This window comes from Pteropus vampyrus, unplaced genomic scaffold (assembly GCF_000151845.1).
Source record: "Pteropus vampyrus isolate Shadow unplaced genomic scaffold, Pvam_2.0 Scaffold36, whole genome shotgun sequence".
Taxonomy (NCBI): domain Eukaryota; kingdom Metazoa; phylum Chordata; class Mammalia; order Chiroptera; family Pteropodidae; genus Pteropus; species Pteropus vampyrus.
In genome coordinates, this window is record NW_011888817.1 from 8,996,975 (window position 1) to 9,003,981 (window position 7,007).

The following is a 7,007-nucleotide window of genomic DNA, read 5'->3' on the forward strand; positions in this document are numbered from 1 at the left end:
GCAAAGAGTTTTTTATCAATTTTTAAAATAAAATTGAAAAAATTAAAATGAGAAAGGTATAAAATGCTGATAAAATTTTTCTCTTATTCCCACTTCTCAAAGATAACAACTGGGAACACTCTGGTGAGCATCCCTCCAGATCTTTTACTGTCATTGGGAATTAATATCCTCTACTAAGACAGAATATGAAAATAATCTTTTTAGATTTTATATGCCATTTTCTGGGCCAGGAGAGGAGGAGAATTAAATCTAAGTTGTGAAATGAATGGGTAAATTCAAATCTGTTCCATAGCACTTTGAAAACTCTATTACAGAACACCTATCTCACTGCACAGTTGGTATGCACAAGGGTTGGCTTGTACACAGGGGCAATAACTGACATTAATTTTGATATTCCCAATACCTAATTTGCACATATTAAGCACTCAGTGTTTAGTAAAGGATGACTTAACTTTCATCTCTCATCCTTCTTAATATGTTTTACTGCTTGATTTATTTTTTAATAATAAACAGATTTACTTTGAGAATTTTGCATCTCACTTTTAAATGATTGATCAGTTAGAGTCTCAGCAGGAAACTGAACTAAACTGAGATGACTTAAAAAAAAACCTTAAATAGAGGTATTATTCAAGAGGTGTGGGCACAGTTAAGGGAACTAAAAAGGGAGGTTGAGGTGGCCAGAGGCTAGCAAAAGCAGGAAGTTATGACTATGCTTGCTTGAAAGGCGAGGGGAAGGAAATGGAGTTTCCTGAACCCAGTGAGACCCCAAGCTATGGAAGAGGGGCTGCTGACAGGAGCTGTTGTCTTGGAAGGAAGCAGCCACTGCCAGAAAATAAGAAAATGCAGCACAGAGCAGGGGAAAACCTCAAACTCTCTCTCTGCATGCCCATCTCTTGTCAGTGCCTCTCATGGGTGGAACTCAAGTGAGCAGTGAGCCCAAGTGATACAGTACATGGAGCTTTAGCTTCCAGGGACACAGGGCAAACACAGATAGAAAATGGATTGGGGTAGGCAACAGAGGGAAGGCACAAAGTCTGTCAGTTACCAGCCACAAAGTAACTGAGTGATATCAGCTCAGTTGTTCTCCCGTCTGGAACCTAAAATGTAAAGTTAGCCACCACCAGTGTTTTTCATACCAGATAGCAGGGCACAAGTAGTAGTAGGGTAGTGGGGAAGAAGTAGAAAAAATGAATATAAGATATTCACAGTAGCTACAGACACTGCCTTAGTTGGTGGTCACGAGGCTAAGCCGGTACTCATAGCTTCCTTCTTCTGCCATCTATTCCACATTCCCCTTACCTTCTGCCAGCATGTCTGCTGGAGGGGAGTCTCTGCTTGGTGGGATGACCTAAACCTGCATTTCCACAGGATTCACTCCCTTAGTGGTCCTGTCTTTTCCATTGCTTTGTTATAATTTTACACTAATGGTTTTTGGGTATGGGAGTACTAAGAGGTATGCTGGTGAATTTACTGGAAACAGATATAGTTCTCCTTGCCCTTTTTGTTAGCAGCAGCCCAATTTCAACTTGATAATCAGGATCAATCACCTTAGACAATATTGAAAACCCCTTTTCTGCCATTGGCTCAATAGCACAAGGAGTCCAGATGACCAGGGAGAAGTCTCAGCTTCCAGTTTAAAAGAATCAATGTAATGTCTGTATTACCTGGAGGAAGCATTCCTTGGGAAATAAGACCTCCAATCCCACTGAACCCAAAACTGCAGGGAAAAAAACAAAAATTCTATGAGTAAGTTATTAAGTCTAAATGTGAGAAGGATCACTCCTACTTCTACCTTTGACCCTTGGATTTAGGCCATGGAAAAGATGGCACCGTATATTAGTAGCTTGTTTAAAGAATAAGTCACATCCTTTGACATTGCTCCAACTTTGCAGATTGTTGTCTCCTAGGTTGCATTCCCAGGAACCACCTGGCTGTGATTTACTCAGCTATTTCTATGCCATTCAGAATTTATCTTTAGATATGATGTCTGAATTGGAAATCTTTGCTGATGGCTTTACCATCTCTCTGTGAAGGGGATATTTTGGTTATTTGAGAATACCTTCATTTTCATCACCAAAACAAACAAAACCAAGAAAATAAAAAACACTCTTGTTCTATAAAGATCTTTCTAGGTTCTACAGGTAGACCCCACCTAAGATACTTGGCTTTTGCAATGCTATTTGATGCCTCATTATCACTCATATCTCAGCTCTTGTTGCCTCACTCCATCTAGTGGAGAATATTTCCACTGTGCCTGTATCAGCCATTTTCACAGAGATGTTTTAGATCTCCTATGAAGAACCATTGCTAATGACAACCCGGTAATTCTGTGGCATTCATAAAGTGTGATATGCTCTGTAATACATCCATGAAGTGTCAAGTGAGTCCTGTGTTGAAGTCAAGAAAAAAAGATAATAGCCCCCAATGCTTCCCATTTCATATTTTGATCTGATAACTTAGATTAAACTGAGGAGCGGTTTGGGATAAAAGGAAGAGTCTGACTTACTCAAAATTGTAGAAGAAACATCTTCATTACAATAATCATTCTCATACATTTAAATAAGTATCTATTTGTTAGAGCAAATCTCTACAACTATTTGTAGTCTAGGAGCTTGGTCTTTGAAGTCAGACAACACTGAGCTCCTAAGCTTAATTAACCACTTATGTGATCTGGAACAATTATTTAAACTGTCTGAGCCTTGGTTTTTTCTTCTTTGTAAAGTGGGCATAACTATAGTCCTTTCTTCTAGACTTAAAAATGTTAGTAATTGTGATTTATACTAGTTATTACATACTAGGCATTATAGATATTGGCTCTAAGATGAAGAAAAAACTTTGGAAGTTTCTGTTTGTAATAGGAAAGTTCACCAAAAGGAAAAGACTTCAACTTAAGTTTCCTTTAGATTGGTTTTTTAGAAGGTTGGATTATTTTCCCTCCCTCCCCTACACACACACACACACACACACACACACACAGACTTGATAAAGCAAGCAAGCACAATTGCTTAACATAAGCTTTATGATAGTAACTTAATATTGAAATAGTTTAAGAACAAATTAATTCATTTAGGTCAATTTCATGGTACAAAGAAATTCTGTTTTTATGAGTTGTAAATGTTTTCTGCAACCATTTTATTATTCATGCCATTGTATAATCAATGAATTCAGTATAATGATGCCCAATTTTACAGATTTAGAGGCTAAAATTTACCAATTTATATAATTCTAGGGATTTATGGTTGTTTCTTTATCTTTATATCCCTAATCAATCACACCTATGGCAGAGTGCTTAAACATTTGGGCTCTCATCAGGTTATCCCTAGTAACCTTAAGCAAGTGATTTAACCTCCCTGTACTTTTACTCAACTGTGTATTTTTTCAACTACAAAATAGGAATAACAGCAATAGCAGTGTAGGACTGTTGTGAAAAATTAAATAAACCGAACAAATGTAGATGTTAGCTATTACTATATTTTTTTATGACTCCAAGTCCCTAATAAAGAATGCATTGCAGAGAAAAGTAAGAATAGCCTATCCCATCAAAAAAGTTGTCCGAAAGTCATAAGTGCCCTCGTGAGCTTGTCACAGGAAAAAGTCAGATGGCACAGGTGGTGAACCACTATCCCGATGACATGCAGACCAACTGTGCTGATAAGGAATTCATTTTATGCACAGCTACCCTAGAGGTTAGGGACAAACCTAATGAGTCAGCTTATTGGAACACAGAATCAACTGGCTAGTCCCATCCTTTGATAAATTGGATTCTTCCAGAGTCCACAAAAAAGCTTAAGGCAGGCCCCGAGCCTCTTTACCATCTGGCTGTGGCTTCACAGGTGGCAGGACCTACATACTCTCAGGCATATTCCCGGGTAGGTATTTTCTATTACTCAGAGAGTAGTGATCCTTCCCTCCTCTTGCTCCTTTTTGTCTTGTTAGGGAAGAACAGAGGTGTTCAACCAGCATGCTCTTTTTCAATACTGAGTATAATATCAGGTTCAAAGCCACAGCTCAGCAGATTATTATTAAGACTGATTTGAGATTAGGGAAACAGGCAGTTGAGAGTTGGGCGGGCCTTGAAACATGTCATTCTGCTGCTGAAAAACCTTTGAATGACTTTCCTATGCAAACTCAAGAGGCTTATTTTAAAAAAAAAAAAAAAAAGACTGATTTATTTTTTTATAGGAATTATACCACTAAGATCCAGCCATGCTTACCTACTTGTGGGTCCTCAGACTCACCACATTCTTGCTCCCCTGAATGCCCTTTTCCAGCCCTTCATCTGGCTAATTTCTGTGATCCTTCAAGTCCAGCTTAAATGACGACTCCTCCAGGAAATATTACTTAGCCCCCCAGACTGGTGACCTTCCTCTGTAGTCTCACAGCACTTTGTGTTTTTCCCCTATTCTAGCATTTACCACATGGATAGGTAATTGCCAGTTTACTTGTCTGTGCTCCCCAATGTCATCAGCAACCTGAGGACAGGAACCCATGTCTTAATCACCATTATATCCTTAGCACCTCGCATGGATCCTGGCATACAGATGTTCAAAAAATATTTATTGAACATTTACTGTAATAATCTCCTAATTGGTCTTTGGGCTTCTGTTCTTGCCCCAATTTCTATCGAACAGTCAGAGAAAACTCCTTACTGCAGTCTACATGGCTATACTGGATTCTGATCCTACCTACCTCACCCATGTCACTTCTATAGCTACCTGCTGTGCTCACTTTATTCTTCAGCCATATGACCTTTCTTCTGTTTCTAGAATTCATTCAACCAGTTCCTGACTCAGGGCCCCTGTACCTGCTGCTCTTTTTTCCCAGAGTGCTCTTCTTCCAGCCCCTGCCATGGTTGGCTTCTTCTCCCACTCAGAGAGACCTGCCTGGACTACCCTACCTAAATTACCCAACCCCACCTTTTCTCATTCACTCCATCACAGTACCTTGTTTTAATCTCTAAAACTTATTTCAACCCTGTTATTTTACTTGGTGATTATCTGTCTCTCCTATTTAGAAAGCAGCACAAATGCAAGGAGCTTGTCTATGCCCAGAACAATGCTTGGCATCTATCAGGTAAGTATCTAATAAATGTTTATTGGATGAATAAATGCATGCATGAATGAAAAAAGTGCTGCCCTTGAAGTAACCACTTTAGGTGAATTCTGACAGGGCCACCATTTCTCAAAAGTATTTTGGGACCTCATATTTTAGAATTAACTTGAGGATTACTTTAAAAGTTATGAAAGAAAATTAGATTCACTACTCTGTAGTCACATCTAATTTTTTACTCAAATTCTTTCTCCTCAACTTTATTTCTACCTTATTTGCTAACTTTGGTTCTGGATTGTTTTCCAAAATTAAATTCACTCTCAAGAATAAAAATTTGTCACCTTTGATAATAGTCTGTAGAATGAACTTTAGGCTCTGAAGACAATTTGAAAAAAAGGAATCCAAAAAACTCTCATCTCAATGTGTAAGTTCAGGAGTGTTGTGTTGATTTAAAATGATTGCCTTAATTTACCATGAAACCTCCTACACTGGGACAACAGTGTTTTACTTGTAAATTGGTTTCTCATTTTTGTTAGTTTTGAAATAATTCTATTTTAAAGAATGAAGTTTTCAGGAAAAAATCCAATGGTATTTAGATGAAAAGGCAATTTACGATCTAAACAATTTGCTTCCTCCTCTTCTAAAAAATCACTCCAACCCAATACTTAACTATTTCTGAAACATTGCACACTTTCTCACTGGTTCTTTGTGTTCTTTCTTCTTATTAAAATGAATTTTCTATGCTCCAACACAAGCTCTAACAAAATTTTATTCTTCCTTCCAGGCCCATCTCAAATGTTTGCTTCCAGAACTCCCATCCCATATAAACATCCCTCAGAATTAATTCCATAGTCCTCTGATCTCCCAAACTACCTAGGTTTAAGCTCTCTGAGGACAGAGGCCGTGTTTGTCATCTTCATAACTATATCTTTAGCACAGTGTCTGGCACATGGTAGGTGCTCAAAATATATTTATTGAATGAATGAGTGCTTCTCTATTCTATTATTTAGCATATATTATGTATTTACTTAAATATCTTCTTCCCCCACAAGACTGTCAGTTTCCACTATAGTATGGACCATGGTCTTAGTCATCTTTTATCTCTCTGAGACACGGAGAGAGAGGGAAAGGGTGGGCCCAGAAGAAGGTAGCATTTATCTTGCTAAAATTCCAAAGTTTCCATTCACTTACTCTCAGATCAGCTAGGACCACATCGGATTTCCTGTTTTGTTTTTAATTCTCTTTAGTGCAAACAGAACTTCTAATGAAGGAAGACGGAAGAGCAGCCCTAAGTACTGAAGTTTAGTCCCCTTCCCCATCCCAAGCCTGGGCCCTACTAAGTCCAGATGTAGTATCTCAAGGGTCAAGGTGTCTCCAACTTATATGTGAACTCTCTTCCTTCTCTGGGTTCCTCCAGCTATCATGGTCCTTCCCTACTTGCTCCAATCTCTTCCCCCATTCCACCATCAGAATGATCCCTCTGGAACTGGTGCTTAGAGAATCAGGCTGATAGCAAAAATGCCTGGAGACTTAGAGGCTGTGCCCTCTAAAGGGAGAAGTTAATTATTGCTTGGAGCAATGCGAACCTAGGGTTCCTAGAAAATCTGATGTTTCAAGAAAAACTAGAAATCCACAATTTTTTTTAAATGTGAAATCTCCCAATGGCAACTGTTTCAATTTTTTTTTTTATTAGCCAGGCCAATTAAAACATATACATAGGCTAAATACAGTCTGTGAACCCCTGGTTTCCTTCTCTACTCCAGTGACTATGCTATCTCACTGCTCCCCATAAGCATTCGATTTCCTTACTTAAGCGTCAAAACAAAGACTACCTCTTGGGCCTCATCTTCTGCCATTTTCATGCACCTGCCCCCAATCTAGGCCATGACTTGTCATTCCAGGGACCCATGCCAAGTTTATAATGCTTTAATTTCTCTGAGTTGTGCTGTCCCTATTTC